Source organism: Scyliorhinus torazame, chromosome 3 (assembly GCF_047496885.1).
Source record: "Scyliorhinus torazame isolate Kashiwa2021f chromosome 3, sScyTor2.1, whole genome shotgun sequence".
Lineage (NCBI taxonomy): Eukaryota > Metazoa > Chordata > Chondrichthyes > Carcharhiniformes > Scyliorhinidae > Scyliorhinus > Scyliorhinus torazame.
The window spans coordinates 306184663-306200548 of record NC_092709.1 but is presented as its reverse complement, the minus strand read 5'-3'; the positions used below and the strand labels follow the sequence as shown (position 1 = coordinate 306200548).

At 51.3% G+C, this 15886-nt stretch overlaps 1 long non-coding RNA gene across 2 annotated transcripts in view; it reads right to left on the bottom strand.

Annotated features, from left to right (window-relative positions):
- The window catches only part of LOC140409616 (uncharacterized), a 39779-nt gene that overhangs the window by 23413 nt on the left and 480 nt on the right, over positions 1–15886 (bottom strand). The window lies entirely within an intron of this gene.

Sequence of the window (15886 nt, the reverse complement as noted above, 5' to 3'; positions counted from 1 at the left end):
GTAATGAATTCTGGTCCATTCCATTGGCAAAGGCATGCCAGTACAAATTTGCCTTCACCTTTAAAAATCAACAGTACACGTGGACATGCCTTCCACAAGGATTCCACACGTTCCCCTCCATTTTCCACCGACAGCTGGCAAATGGTTTAGCCAAATTGTCTCGTCCCGAATGTCTGGTCCAGTACGTAGATGACCGACTACTGCAGACAGACACCAAGGAAGAGCACATCGAGCTTCTGTCCGAACTCCTGGAACTCTTACACTCAATTGGTTGTAAAGTTAACCCCAAAAAGGCCCAGATTTTGGAAGATAAGGTGATATTTTTGGGTACAATTATCACACGTGGTAAACGCGAGATCGAGCACAAAAGAATTGACTCGATTGCTAAATTTCCCCTTCCCCAGAACATTTCAGCCCTCCGGTCGTTTTTAGGACTGGTTGGCTACTGCCGAAACCACATTGACGGTTTCGCCAGCAAGGCAGCACCCCTCTCAGACCTCCTAAAGAAAGGAGCCCCCTGGGAATGGCTTCCGCAGCATACGGATGCTGTAGATGCGTTGAAGCAAGCACTCATAGCAGCCCCCGCACTACAAGTTCCAGACCCGCTTTCCCCTTACGCTATAGAGGTAGCAAGCACAGACCGCACCCTTGCGGCTGTGCTCCTTCAGGAACGGCATGAACAGTTAAGGCCTGTGGCTTACGCCTCCAGAGTTTTAGATGCTGTGGAGAAGGGATTTTCAGCCTGTGAGAAGCACCTGCTCGCAGTATTTTGGGCAGTTCAGTATTTTTCGTACATCACCGGATTGAACCCCATCACAATCCTCACAGAGCACAGCCCCACCCAACTTTTACTGGACGGACGACTCAAGGACGGTACAGTCAGTCAGATAAGAGCAGCCAGGTGGACACTTCTTTTGCAGGGACGGGACATCACTGTTAAAAGGACCAAGACCCACACTTTTTTAGCCGATAACTTACAGTACCCCGGAATTCCCCACGAATGTGATATCATCTCTCCACACCACAACACAGGCCCCTTTATTGCTAAAAAAAACCCCAGAAAGATAGGCAGTTCAACCCAGAGCCCCAAGCACACAGATACGTGCGAACCCATAAAGATATATGTGGATGGATCTTCCACAATATTAGAAGGGAAGCGCATAACAGGATGTGGTATTTATGTCGAGGACGCGCAGGGTCGCGCCCTAGAATAAATAGCAATAAAACTTCCAGGACACTGAGGCACGCAGGCGGCAGAACTTGCGGCCATCGCATACAAAGTGGAACACCCAGATTCCTTCCCCAGCCCAGCAGACATAGACTCGGACAGCCTCTATGTCTGCAACAGCCTTACGGATTTCCTACCCCTGTGGAAAGCAAGAGGATTTGTTTCCGCAGACGGAAAACCCCTCCCTTCAGCCCCGTTGCTCCGTCACATTTTAGAGAGAGCACAGAACAGGACTTTTGGGATAGTCAAAGTTCAAAGTCACCATCGTTCCTCCCCCCCTGGAAATGTAAAAGCCGACGCACTGGCTAAAGCAGGTTCCAGGCACGGATATTTTTGGACACCCCCCGAAAGCGCACCAGTGAATGCAGTTCAGGTCTCGCAGACTAATATTGAGGATTTAGTGCAGGCCCAGAAGCAGGACAGCAATCTCAAGGAGATTTTGAAAGGAAACTATCCAGCCCCCTATGATAGGTTTAAAAATGCTCTGACCACACATGACGGTGTGGTGTTAAAAGACACCCTTTATGTGGTCCCTGAACAGGACAGGAATCAAATGATTTGCTTATTCCATGACAATCATGGACATCAGGGAATCGATCCCACTACAGCCCACCTCAGGGAGCTCTGCTGATGGCCAAGTTTAAAAGACGATGTAAATCACTACATCGAGAATTGTCTTATCTGCGCCCAGAATAACCCTGACAGATATGCCAAAACGACTCAACTCAGCCACACCCGACCCGTTAATGGCCCCTGGACTAACCTCCAGATTGATTTTATAGGTCCATTGCCCCCTCGCAGAAATGGCTATAAATATGTACTCGTGGTAATCGATACATTTACAAAATGGGTGGAAGCATTCCCAGCCCGCACAAACACGGCAAAAACCACAGCCAAGATTTTGACCCACCACATCGTTACAAGATGGGGACTCCCCCGCAGCATTGAATCCGACCAAGGTTCCCATTTTACGGGACATGTCATGAAGAACGTCCTCACGATATTTGGCATTACCCAAAAATTCCACATTGCATCCCACCCCCAGTCAAGTGGTATCGTGGAGCGCATGAATCGGACCCTAAAATCAACCTTTTAAAAAAATGGTCCAGCAAAACACCGCCACTTGGGATTCGGTCCTCCCTTTAGCGCTGATGTTTTTGCGTAATGCAATTTCAACTTCCTCAGGTTACACCCCACACATCCTCATGACCGGACGCCCCATGAAAGGCACAGAATTTTTATCAGGCTTAGACTTGACCAGCCCCGAAGTGACGGCCCTCACACACGAGAAAGCAGTAGAACAATTGGTGGCAAATGTTAAAACGGCTCAGCTAGCAGCCGCAGTGAAATTGGGCACAAGAAAGAAACAGAGCAAGGCCTGTTTCGATAGGACAGTGCATGCGACTGAGTTCAGTGTAGGACAGCAAGCCATGCTCTCCGTATGCAACCCCAGCACATTCCGGTCACCAAAGTACTCGGGTCCGTACTCCATCGCGGACAAGGTAAGCCCTTCCGTCTACAAGATAAAGTATCCCAACGGAAAGACTGCGTTGTTCCATATCAACCAGCTGAAGGCATATGGAACACAGTCTAACCACGCACACCACGTCATGCTCGACGCAGCACACCACACCCCGCCCACAGCCAACGTAACCTTACCATCCCCCAACACGTCCAGCCCAGCCACGGACTCAACCTCGACTCCACCCCCGAAATATACACTCCGCCCTGGAACGCCCACAGACAGCAGCAGCAGCGACAGCGACAATGAGTCAGACAATAGCCACAGCACGCCTCCTACTATCCCCATGCAACAGACCCCACACCCAGGGAATCTGACAATTCGAGTGATCCCTTCACGATCACTTTCCTAAACAAACCCCACCACCAAACACCGACCTACAATAACGGCCCCGATTCCATCCCCACAGAACTAGACACCACCTTTTGGCACAGAGATAACTCGTACAGACTCGTCCGGAATGCCGAGAGCAATCCCAAATCACACCATGCAGCCCTATCAGCCCTGATACACTCGAGAGTTTGGCATCCGGGAGAAGATGACAACCTTGAGTCTGACTCCCAAAACGAGAACCCCTTTGCGACCCTGTTCGCAACCGATAACTGAGGTGTCGAGATGATGTTTTAAAAGGAACCGCTTGGGAGAAACGGTGTCCTTTCTGATGGAACCTGCAGCATGTTCGATGTTGTTTGTAGTGTTTTGTTAAATGTTGTATGTCAGACCAGAATTTTTTTTCCACGGCCCCATGCCTTTTCGGCCGAAATCTCTGAGAATTTGTCCACAAAGACTCATTAAGGTCCCAGACGCCAGTTCAGAGGAACTCGTCTGTCGACGGAAACACAGACCCCCGTTCGTAACTGCTCTTCTGGTTCGAGGAAGGAACCAATACGACAGCCCCCCACGATGACTACATTTCTTGCCCGTTCTTGTCGGTTGCTCAGGCAGTGGAAAAACGGCATTGGGACCCGCCCTGCCTGGGAACCCCTCTGGTCAACTACGCTCGGGTAGGGCACACACGGCATTGGTCGCCGTCCTACCCGGGGACTCCATCCAAATCTTACCCGTCGCGGCCCATACGCACCTCATTTCGGAAAATTTGGTTCAAAAAGTTTTGTTTTGTTTCAGGTAACCCTTAGGTTGCCAACCACATGCTATTTACATCCTCAAACATTTGGATGGTAAATCGCACAGCCTGCGAGACAGCTCGCACTGGTTCAGTATTTGTCAGTGTGTCTTGTCCTGAAATTCGGTTTTTGAAAAAAAATGAGGAGTCACACATAGTGACCAATTATAAAGGGAGTAATTGGCACTAAAGGACAGTTAGGCTATCATACGAGATATTAAACCAAGGTAGTAACAGACACTATGCTTGATCACACAGAACTCCAGAAGCTCCAGGACCGGAGAAGAGAAGAGAAGAGAAGAGAAGTGAAAGAAGAAGCACCATGAGGACATCCTCCGCGTGGCTCATCGTTATAATGGACATTTGGTTGCGCGCTAACGCGAAACCCCTGACCTCACCTCCCCCAGCCATTAATGATTCACTTCCCCACCGTACCCAGAGCCCAGTCACAAGCGACACCACACCATCTTGGTGTGACAGGTTTATAACCTGGTACTCCCTGTCCTACATGATAGAATCCCTATTGGTATTGGCGATACTCTGCTGCATCGTGCAGACTATTCGTCTGAGAAAATGGAGAAGGAGAGCCTACCGCGCTTGCACCCCGGTATATAGAATAAGATCCCCTATTTTCGGATACGACCAGATCGCCGACCCCCGCGATCTATAATAAAGAGCATTCATTTGCGATTTGTTGTAAATAAAGAAATGTTCATGAGCAATTGTACGATCCTGAGCTTGACTGCCAAGCCAGGATAATTTGTATAAAACTGCTATGATTTTGTTTGTATGGTTTAGGAAGTTAGTGTGATGAAATGTTTGAGTGAGTGTAGTTTATTAAGGATAATTAGAGGTTCCCATTTTCTTGTTTGTAATGCATGTCCCTGTTTGACATAGCGCCCCTCAGAATTGTTAGTTAAAATTTTTTGCTAACAAAAATAGGTATGGTTAGTGTAGGGGCCATCGAAGAGTGCTCGCCGGGTCAGGGAATGGAAAGCAACGCAGTTATGTGATCCTTCACGCTTCGCGTTAGGATCACAAGGATGGTGTGTAGCCACCTGAGTTGGCCAAGTCCCGATTTAAAATGGCGAACGGCAAAGGCTGCAGGGAAATCCAGCCTAAACAGGCAGAAACCAGCAGGTGCAAGGTTGCTGTGTATTTAACTCTGCAAAGGCCCAGACAGCATCGATACTAGCAGCCATCTGCATAATAATGTAGCAACCATCTACATACTAATAAGCAATGCCCGGGAACAATAGCAACATTTGGGACAAACAAAACTAAGCCAGACGCCCCGGCGCCAGCAGGAGCCAACACAAAAGAGGTTAACGGACACCTCAAGACCGCCCATCAATCAGGGAACCGCTCCAGTATTGGAGAAGTCCAATCAGCTTGAACCAGGTACAGGGTCCGCCCCGAAAGGCGGGAAGCCCCTGGGGACTATAAAGTTAAGCCCCAAGTTCAAATCGTTCTTCTTGACCGGGTCACCCAGTAACGCGAACCAACATTGACCGTGACCGGTTCAACGGCCGCCGAGAGATCGTAAGTCTTAAGTCAACGCTCGCAACGAGATAGGCGCTCCTAGCTATCAATCCGTACCAACTTCGAATCCCGCAGACTCAGAACCCGAATGAAAGGCCATTTGTTCCCCTGACCTGGTGGACCAGTCCGAAGCTAAGTATAGGCCTGTTAGTTGTAGAAGTAGCTTAGACGTAGAATTTGTGCATGAGTAGCGATTACTGTGTATAATAAATGTGCTTTGATTTAAATCTTACTAATCGGTGTATTGAGTTATTGGTCATTACTCGAACTTGAACCTCGTGGCGGTATCATAAAGATACCTGGCAACTCGAGAGCAAAGGTTATAAAACAGAGCCAAGTGAATCAACCAAAAGTTAGTAACGTGAATCTGTGGAACTCTTTGCCGCAGAAGGCTGTGGAGGCCAAATCACTGAGTGTCTTTAAGACAGAGATAGATAGGTTCTTGATTAATAAGGGGATAAGGGGTTATGGGGAGAAGGCAGGAGAATGAGGATGAGAAAAATATCAGCCATGATTGAATGGCGGAGCAGACTCGATGAGCCGAGTGGCCTAATTCTGCTCCTATGTCTTATGGTCTTATGGTCTTAAAAGGGAATAACGGCCCCTGGTGAGCGCATTTGCCGCACGTTTCCCGGCGTTCGCAGTGCCGAGAAACACATGGCCATTTAACGCGACTCGCATTGAATTAGGGGCCTGAACAGGGAACACGTGGCCTTGACCGCACAAGGCCCCGTTTTGTACATTGTGGAGCTCCGCTCGGTGGAACTGCCCAGTGTAGCGAGAGATCGGACGCCATTTTTAATTGCCGTCCCAATCTGCGAGCCCCCCGAAACAATCCCCAACCTCCCCTCAGCCTGAGCACACTATGGGCGGGCCCGCAATAATCCTTTGGGTGAATTGCGCCCCCTGTCTTCTGTCTCCATCACAAAACCCAGAGAGAGGTCACCCATTTTTTAGTGTTTTTCCACTTACAACCCTGATCTCATTAAATAAACATAGGCCACCCTTTGATTTCCAGTTGCTTTAGGTTTGTTTACCAGATTCTCAATGTGCTTTCATTAATCTCACATCTAAAAATGTTAATGCTCAAACTAAGAGCAGAATTGGTTGGCACTCCCCGCCTGCGGGATCCTCCACAGGTTCACCGGCGGTGGGACGAGCGAGCCATGTAAAACTCTGTGGACTTCGGCGGGATTGGAAGTTCCTGCTGGCGTCCAATGGGGAACCACCTTCACTGCAGGAAAACCGCAGGGGACTGGAAAATAAGAGTAGTAATATCTCTGCTATATCTTCCCTCGATCTGTTTAAAATACGTTGATGCAATCCATCCCGATGAGTGCCAGGATTTTACAGCCCCTCCCACCCAGCGGGATATTATGAACCCACTGAAGTAAGCGGCAGTTTAAATGACCTGCCGCACTCGCGGATGGGAGACACACCGTGACGGGGCCTGGGGTGTTATCCTTTTTGAGTATGAGTACTTCATTCAATACATTCTTGTTTTTTTATTTAAACTTAATTGATTTTAGCTCCTTTATAGCCACAGCCTCAGAATTCTGCTCCCCAAGAACGAGCAGCATCATCTTCCCCATGTGGGTTTGGACATGGAGCTGTGCCGTTTCCCCACCACTTAGTTCTTGCTGCCTCTAACTGTGCGCCACTTTGTCCTGCAATAAAGTGGGAAGTGTATCAGTGAGTGTGGTGCAATCTGTTTGGATGATGTGGCTGTCGTATTTGAATAGCTGGTGGTGTGTGCAAGATGTGCGTGTGAGACATGCAGTGATGCTAGGTGTGTGAGTGCGTGCTGGATCATATCAATACCAGCTATTATTTAGCTTGGTCTTCTGTACCTTACGAAGGAATCCACCAAACACCTTGACTTGTCCAAACCAGGATCTTTATTGAGTCTCGTGTGGTATGATAGCAATCTGTTACAGAGCACATTATCATGGCGTCTGCTTGTTACTCCTCTGGAACTGTATCTGGCACTTGTATGTTTATTACCCTCTGCAATCTTCTGATCATGGCCGGATGTGTCTCCCCTTATATGGGAGTCACTGGTCACATGACCTTGGTCCAGAGACCGCAGGGTGTGTCTGCACCGCCACCTGCTGGTTGGAGGTCGCACACCATCCAGCTATGAGATAGCCCATAGGCATATCACCACAGCTATGCGTTCTGATTGATAGGTGAGTGATGGAGTACACTACGTTGTCTAAGAATATAAGCGGGATTTTCCGGTTGCGCCCACCCTCCCCAGATCAATGCAGCTTTAAATGGTGTATCAAATTGTCCGTCCTGCCCACCACAATTCCCACGGCAGGCACCCCGATTGGTTGATAGAATGGTGCATTTGAAGATGCATTCATTGACTTTGATCATTTGTGTGGGGTCATTGAACCTCTTCCGGCACTGCATCCAGGTCAACAAGTTTTGAATCCTAACACTGACCTCTATAACTATCTGAGCATGTGTCTGGAGGGCCTCTGTCATATCCTGCCACACAGGTCTTACGGGGTGGGAATGATTGTCTACCTTGTGTCCCTTGCAGACTATGGGTACTCTCGTTAAGGGGTGGGGGAAACTCAAATCTATGTTGTATATAAAGTTGGCCAGTTTGGCCCTGACCTTAAAGACCCGGGGCAGGAGTCTCCCCTATCCGGCGGGGCGGGCCGTACCATCACCGAGGAGTGGCGTGAACCACTCCGGCATCGGGCCATCCAGAAGGTGCAGAATCCTCCGCACCTTCAGGGGCTGGGCCGGCGACGACAGGGTTGGGCGCCACGCCAGCTGGCTTGGAAGGGCTTGGTGCCGTGCCAACCGGAACCAAAGGGCCTCTGCCGGCCGCCGCGAGTTTGCACATTCACAGGAACGCCAGCGTGTGCTGGCATCATCCCAGCACATGCGCAGGGGGGTTCTTCTCCGCGCCGGCCATGGCGGAGGTTAACAGCAGCCGGTGCGGAGGGAAAGAGTGCCCCCACTCGGAGTGGGCCCCGATCGCGGGCCAGGCCAGTGTGGGGGCACCCCCCTTCCCGGGGCAAGATCCCCGTAATCCCCCCTTCCCCCCCCTCCTCCCGAGGACTCTGCAGGCCGCCCGTGGAGCCAGGTCCCGCCAGTACGGACCTGGTTTGATTTACGCCGGCGGGACCGGCCGAAAACGGCGGTCGCTCGGCCCATTACGGGCTGGAGAATCGCCGGGGGGGCCGCTGCCAGTGGCCGTCGACCGACCCGGCTCAATTCCTGCCCCCGCCAAAACCCCAGCGCCAGAGAATTCGGCAGCTGGCAGCATGGCGGGATTCACGCTGCCCCCCGGCGATTCTCCGACCCTGCGGGGGGTCTGGGATCTACCGGGAGCTGTGTGTTATAGCCTTGTAAATAAACCAACGTTTATTTGATACAACTCCGTGTGGACTCTCCGTGACTTCATAAAAGCCTCCTGGTCTTCTGAATTTACAGGACATCGCTCCTTCTTTCCATCCCATTTGGCAACACCACCAGTGCAATAGCAAAAAACCTGTGTTGTGTTATGCTGCTTCGATGCAGTCTTAACTAAAGGATGCTCCAAACTCTGAAATGAGTTCAACGTGTTTATTGATCTATTAACACAGTTCTCAAATGAGTTCAACTCTCTGCTAATCTAACTGTAGTAACTCAGTCTAACTGTACCAGCTTGCTTTAAGCCACATGCTGGGGTTTGAAGCTGCTGATCAACCCTGTCTAACTCTCTAGATTTCTGTCTATAGAAAGACGCAGGGTGTGAGTGCTTCATCCCTTTTATAGTGTTTATGTCATGCCCCCTTATGGTGATGCCACCTCTGAGTGTCCTGACTGCCCATTGGTTGTGTCCTATTCTGAGTGTTCATTGGTTGCATGTTTGTGTGACATTCTTTGATGCTTCATCAGCCAGACTGGGGCTGGTTTAGCACACTGGGCTAAATTGCTGGCTTTTAAAGCAGACCAAGCAGGCCAGCAGCACGGTTCAATTCCTGTACCAGCCTCCCCGAACAGGCGCTGGAATGTGGCGACTAGGGGCTTTTCACAGTAACTTCATTGAAGCCTACTTGTGACAATAAGCGATTTTCATTTCATTTCCATTTCATTCACTTCCTGCACAACTGTTAGCATCGGTTCCACCACAGTGTGCCTCACCACAAAGAGGTGCAGACTCGCTTTAAAATTTGGCTAGCTTTAACTGGTGCTGGCCATTCACAATATTGCCCCCCCCCCCACCCCTGCCCAGGTATGCAACCAATGGATACCTGTTAAGGGTCGATCACTGATTTTCCCAAGACAATAGACGCAAATCAAGGAATAGCAACAGTAGCAGACTCCCCGGCGCCGCTCCCCCTTATTTGGAAAGGCATACACACTTGGAACAATAACGACTAGGATCCGCCCAGCCATCAAGCTACCCGCCCCTAATTGGCCGGTTTCGATCAGAGTAATTGAGACTCTATCGATCCATTGGACCGAGTTAATCCCGCCCAAAAAGGCGTGAAAGAGAAGAAGGATAAGAAGCCCTGCACACTAGGGATCAATCTCTTTTGGGATCGGCCTGTGCCCACACCAATTGCAGCATAACGACCAGCCAAGTTAAAGACCCGCGATCGCTACCTGAGCGAGACGAGCCGCAGCCGAGACGAACCTGACGATTTCCAGCCGACACACGTGGGGACTCAGATAAAGGCTTATCTACCTTCACAGAGCCGGTCACCCAGAAGTTAAGTAAAGGTCAACTTGATTGATAGGTGTGTTTAATACGTAGCCGCGTGTATCATTGCACATAGAAATAAGTCTTGTGTTTTATAATAAACTGTCTTTTGAACTAACATACTGGTCGTATGGTCATTTTGTTATTGCAGCTTGTGGTCTGATAATAAAGTGGCAACACCAGCTCCGGGGGCCACTGAATTTCATCTTCTGTGACTTTAATAATGAGCAGGGGGAGATTATGTGAACCCTCTCAAAAAGCTCAAATAAGTCTCTTCCTCTCGATCTATTCAATGTGGCAGAAAAAATTACATTTTTCAGGAGTCAGGCATCAAAACTATACAACAGAGCTGTCAACAAGAGTGTCGCGTTCGATTAACTTTTCTGTGTTTAAAAGAAGCATCATTCCCACTGAGCAATATTATGGAACGCTTTTCAGCACTCTGTGTGCAGGCAAAAAGAATGATTGAAAACTCACATTGCAGACTCCGGTAGGTAGCACATCTGTAATAGGCACTTTGGCTCCAAAACAGAATATTTGGAGCAAAATATGTTCAGAGTGGAGCTTCTCCATAAATTCACATTGAAAGCAAATCACTTTCATTCCCTAGTCCTGAATATTTATGAGCCAAACCTTGCTGGGTTTAGACTATAAACTAAACACTATAGAACACGATGCTGCACTAACTTGAGGCATTCATCATTAACAATACTTTGCATTTATATAGCACCTATAACTTCGGAAATTCATATCAAGGTGCTTCACAGGGAGTCAAAAACTGACACTAGGCAAGGGAAGATTAGGAGACGTGGCCATCAAAGAGGTAAGGACGTTGTTTTCTCTTATTTATTCTTTCATATGATGCAGCCGTCACAGGCAAGGCCAGCGTTGTTGCTCATTCGTAATTGCTCTTGAACTGAGTATCCAAGAGGCCACTTTAGAAGGCATTTATGAGTCAACCACATTGCTGTGGGTCTGGAGTCACATGTAGATCAGACCAGGTAAGGGTGGCAGATTTCCTTCCTTAAAGGAGATTAGTGAAGCAGATGAGATTTTTTCATGACAGTCAATGGTAGTTCCATGGCCATCATTACTGAGCCTAGATTTATATGATTGAATTTAAATTCTACTAGCTGCCCTGGTGAGATTTAAACCCTTACCACCAGAGCATTAGCATGGGCCCCTGGACTACAAATCCAGTGAAGGAGAAGAGAGAGGTAGAGTGGGAATTCGAGAACTTAATGCCCCGATATTTGAAAGTACAGCCACCAAGTGTGGGGCAAAAGAAACGAGGGGACGCACAAAAGTTCCACATTGAAGGAATGCAGATTTCTAAGGGATTGTAGGCTGGAGGAGGTTACAGCGATAAGGTAAGACTGCGGAGGCATTTGAACACAAGAATGAGAATTTTAAAATTGAGGTGTCGCTAGACTAGGAGTCAATGTGGGTCAGTTGGCATCTGGTTGATGGGTGAACGGAACATCGTGCGAGTGAGCTGAGGGGCAGCAGAGATCAAGTTTATAAAGGGTGGAAGGTGGGTGACCGGTTAGGAGAGCAAATGGAATAACAAAACCTGAGATGGGTGTTTCAGTAGCAGATAAGATGAGCCTGGGGTCTTCTAGTATGAATGAAACACACACAGGGAAAACTTTGTTTGTGCAGCACTGCTTCTACCAAATTCCTTCCTGCCCGCCCCTCCAGAGAATAAAAACTAAGACTGTGCTCTGTGAAACTGTACAATACAATTCAGATTTCAATTTTTTGTCCATGTAGAGTGTGGTAATACCAGGTATTGCGGTACCTGAGAGGTGGTTGACCATTGGCTAGACCCAGGAGTCTACCATTGGCTGATGTACATAGCTCCACCCTGAGAGGCGGAGTATAAGAACCGATGCCGTCCCAGCAGCCTTCACTTTCTGTATCGAAGCTGCTGGGGAAGTGTTCTAGCAGATTAAAGCCTATTAGTTATGACTCACCTTGTCTCGCGAGTAATTGATTGCGCATCAATTTACTCTGCTACAACTTCAGTTGAAAGGATGGATCTCCGTATCAAACCGGAGTGCCTTCAGCTCAGCCCCCATGCGGACAACTCTGCTGCTATCTTCAAACATTGGCTGGCGTGCTTTAAGGGCTACCTCGACACGGCTGCCGACACCCCCACGGAAAGACAAAAGATGCACCTTCTACGCTCGCGGGTCAGCCCTGGGATCTACCCTCTGATCGAGGAGGCGGAGAATTATGCTGCAGTGATCGAGCTGCTAGAAGGACATTATATCTGCCCTGTGAACCAGGTCTATGCTCGTCAGCTGCTGGCGACTAGGAGGCAAAGCCCCGAAGAAACGTTGGAAGACTTCTACCGGGCGCTACTGGTGCTGGGCCGAAACTATGGCTGCCCGCCAGTTTCGGGGAACGAGCACACGGAACTTTTGATCAGGGATGCTTTCGTGGCAGGTATGACCTTCCCCGATATCCGCCGAAGGCTCCTAGAAATGGACACTCTGGGACTTACTGAGGCACGGGCGCTGGCGGGGTCCATGGACGTTGCGTATAACAACGCGCTGGCTTTTGCTCCCGGACGCGCGGCGGCCCCCTGGGCTGCAGCAGCCCCTCAGACCTTCCCTCTGACCCCGCAAGCCTGCGCGGCGAGACGGTCCATTACCACCGCCGGACAACGCTGTTTCTTCTGCGGGCAGGCGAATCATCCCTGCCCGTGCTGCCCGGCCCGCACCGCCACCTGCGAAGGGTGCTGCAAGAAGGGCCACTATGTCGGGGACTGCCAGGCCCGCGCCATGGCCGCGGTCTCCAGCGACTATCGGCAGCCCCCCTTTCAGGCTCCGGCCGTCCAGTGCCCACCGCCACCCCCCTATCCTCAGGCCGCGTGCGACCCACGGGCGTAGCCATTTTGCCCCCCAGCCACCACACTGGACGGGTGGGAGCCGCCATCTTGTCCCTCACCGCCGCCATCTTCTTCATCCCCGGACTCCATGTGCGACCCATGGCTGACGCCATCTTGGATGGGGCCCCAGGCCCCCAGCACAGCCGACTACACGCTGCCCGACCAGAACTCTCCATTACTGCAGCTGGCCTCGGTGACTTTGGACCAGAGTTGGTCCCGGACGATTGCGAAAGCCACAACGATGATCTCCATCAACGGCCACGTGACATCGTGCTTGATCGACACTGGGAGCACAGAAAGCTTTGTTCACGCCGACACGGTAAGGCGCAGTTCTCTTGTCACCCATCCCGTAAACCAAAGGATCTCCCTGGCCTCCGGGTCACACGCGGTGGAGATAAAGGGGTTCTGCCTAGCGAACCTCACTGTCCAAGGCAGGGAATACCGCAATTTCCGCCTGTACGTGCTGCCGCACCTCTGCGCAGCCACCCTCCTTGGGCTGGATTTCCAGTGCCATCTGCAAAGCCTGACTTTTAAATTTGGCGGCCCTATACCCCCCCCTTACTGTCTGCGGCCTCGCGACCCTTAAGGTCGACCCGCCTTCCCTGTTTGCGAACCTCACCCCGGATTGCAAACCCGTCGCCACCAGGAGCAGACGGTGCAGTGCCCAGGACCGGACCTTTATCAGGTCGGAGGTCCAAAGGCTGCTGAGGGAAGGGGTCATCGAAGCGAGCAACAGCCCCTGGAGGGCTCAAGTAGTGGTGGTAAAGACCGGGGAGTAACATAGGATGGTCATTGACTACAGCCAGACCATCAACAGACCATTACTCAGCTGGATGCGTACCCTCTTTCCCATGTAGCCGACCTGGTGAACAGGATTGCGCAATACAAGGTTTTCTCCACGGTGGATCTCAAATCTGCCTACCACCAGCTACCCCTCCGTAATGGTGACCGCCAGTACACTGCCTTCGAAGCAGATGGGCGGGTCTATCACTTTTTAAGGGTTCCCTTCGGTGTCACGAACGGGGTCTCGGTTTTCCAACGTGAGATGGACTGAATGGTTGACCGGTACGGCTTACGCGCAACGTTCCCGTATCTTGATAACGTCACCATCTGCGGCCATGACCAGCAGGACCACGACACCAACCTCCGAAAATTTCTCCAGACCGCGAATATCCTTCATCTGACTTGCAATAAGGATAAATGCGTGTTTAGCACCGACCATCTAGCCATTCTAGGCTACGTAGTGCGAAGTGGAGTCATAGGCCCCGACCCTGTGCGCATGCGCCCCCTCATGGAGTTCCCCCTCCCTCACTTCCCCAAGGCCCTAAAGCGCTGCCTCGGCTTCTTCAGCTACCCTCAACCAAGCGGGCAGGCCCGTGGCTTTCTTCTCCCGTACCCTCCATGCTTCCGAAATTCGCCACTCCTCAGTCGAAAAGGAGGCCCAGGCCATAGTAGAAGCTGTGCGACACTGGAGGCATTACCTGGCCAGCAGGAGATTCACTCTCCTCACGGACCAACGGTCGGTTGCCCTCATGTTCGATAATGCACAGCGGGGCAAGATTAAGAACGACAAGATCTTGCCGTGGAGGATCGAACTCTCCACTTACAATTACAAGATCTTGTACCGTCCGGGGAAGCTGAACGAGCCTCCTGATGCCCAGTCCCGCGACACTTGCGCCACCGCACAAGTGGATCGCCACCGATCCCTCCACGAGGACCTCTGCCACCCGGGGGTTTCTTGTTTCTTTCATTTTATCAAGGCCACAACCTGCCCTACTCAATCGAGGAGGTCAGGACAGTCACCAGGGACTGCCAAATCTGCGCGGAGTGCAAACCGCACTTCTACCGCCCAGAGAGGGCGCACCTGATAAAGGCTTCCCGTCCCTTTGAACGTCTCAGCATGGATTTCAAAGGCCCCCTCCCCTCCACCGTCCGCAACACGTACTTCCTGAACGTGATTGACGAGTACTCCCGGTTCCCATTCGCCATCCCCTGCCCAGACATGACCACAACCACCGTCATCAAGGCCCTCCAGGGTATCTTTACACTGTTCGGTTTCCCCGCATACATTCACAGTGATAGGGGGTCCTCCTTTATGAGTGACGAGCTGCGTCAATTCCTGCTCAGCAAAGGCATCGCCTCGAGCAGGACGACCAGTTACAACCCCCGGGGAAACGGGCAGGTTGAGAGGGAGAACGGCACGGTTTGGAAGACCGTCCTGCTGGCCCTACGGTCTAGGAATCTCCCAGTCTCCCGCTGGCAGGAGGTCCTCCCGGTGGCCCTTCACTCCATCCGGTCGCTGCTCTGTACTACCACAAATCAGACACCTCATGAACATCTCTTTGTTTTCCCCAGGAAGTCCTCCTCCGGGACCTCGCTCCCAACCTGGCTAGCCACACACGGACCCATCCTGCTTCGGAGACATGTGAGGGCGCACAAGTCGGACCCGTTAGTCGAGAGGGTCCACCTACTGCACCCCGACCCCCAGTACGCCTATGTAGCGTTCCCTGATGGCCGCCAAGACACGGTCTCCCTTCGGGACCTGGTGCCCGCCGGAGCCCCACGCGCACCCGCACCAGTGCCCCCACCCCCACCCTCCCCGCAGCACCTGACCGGAGGGTCAGTACTCCCACCGCCCCTGCCTAGGCCCGAACAAGCACCGACACACTCTACAGGCGCCCCCTGCCCACTTTTCGCCCCAACAGCGCCGCCTAGGGGTGACGAAGCTGACTCTGAGGACGACACCACGTTCCCGGAGTCGCAACCGCCGGGAACCCCATCATGATCTCCGCCGAAGCCCAGACGCTCCAGAAGGACGACCAGGCCACCCGATCGACTGATTGCTGCACCATGAACACTTTACT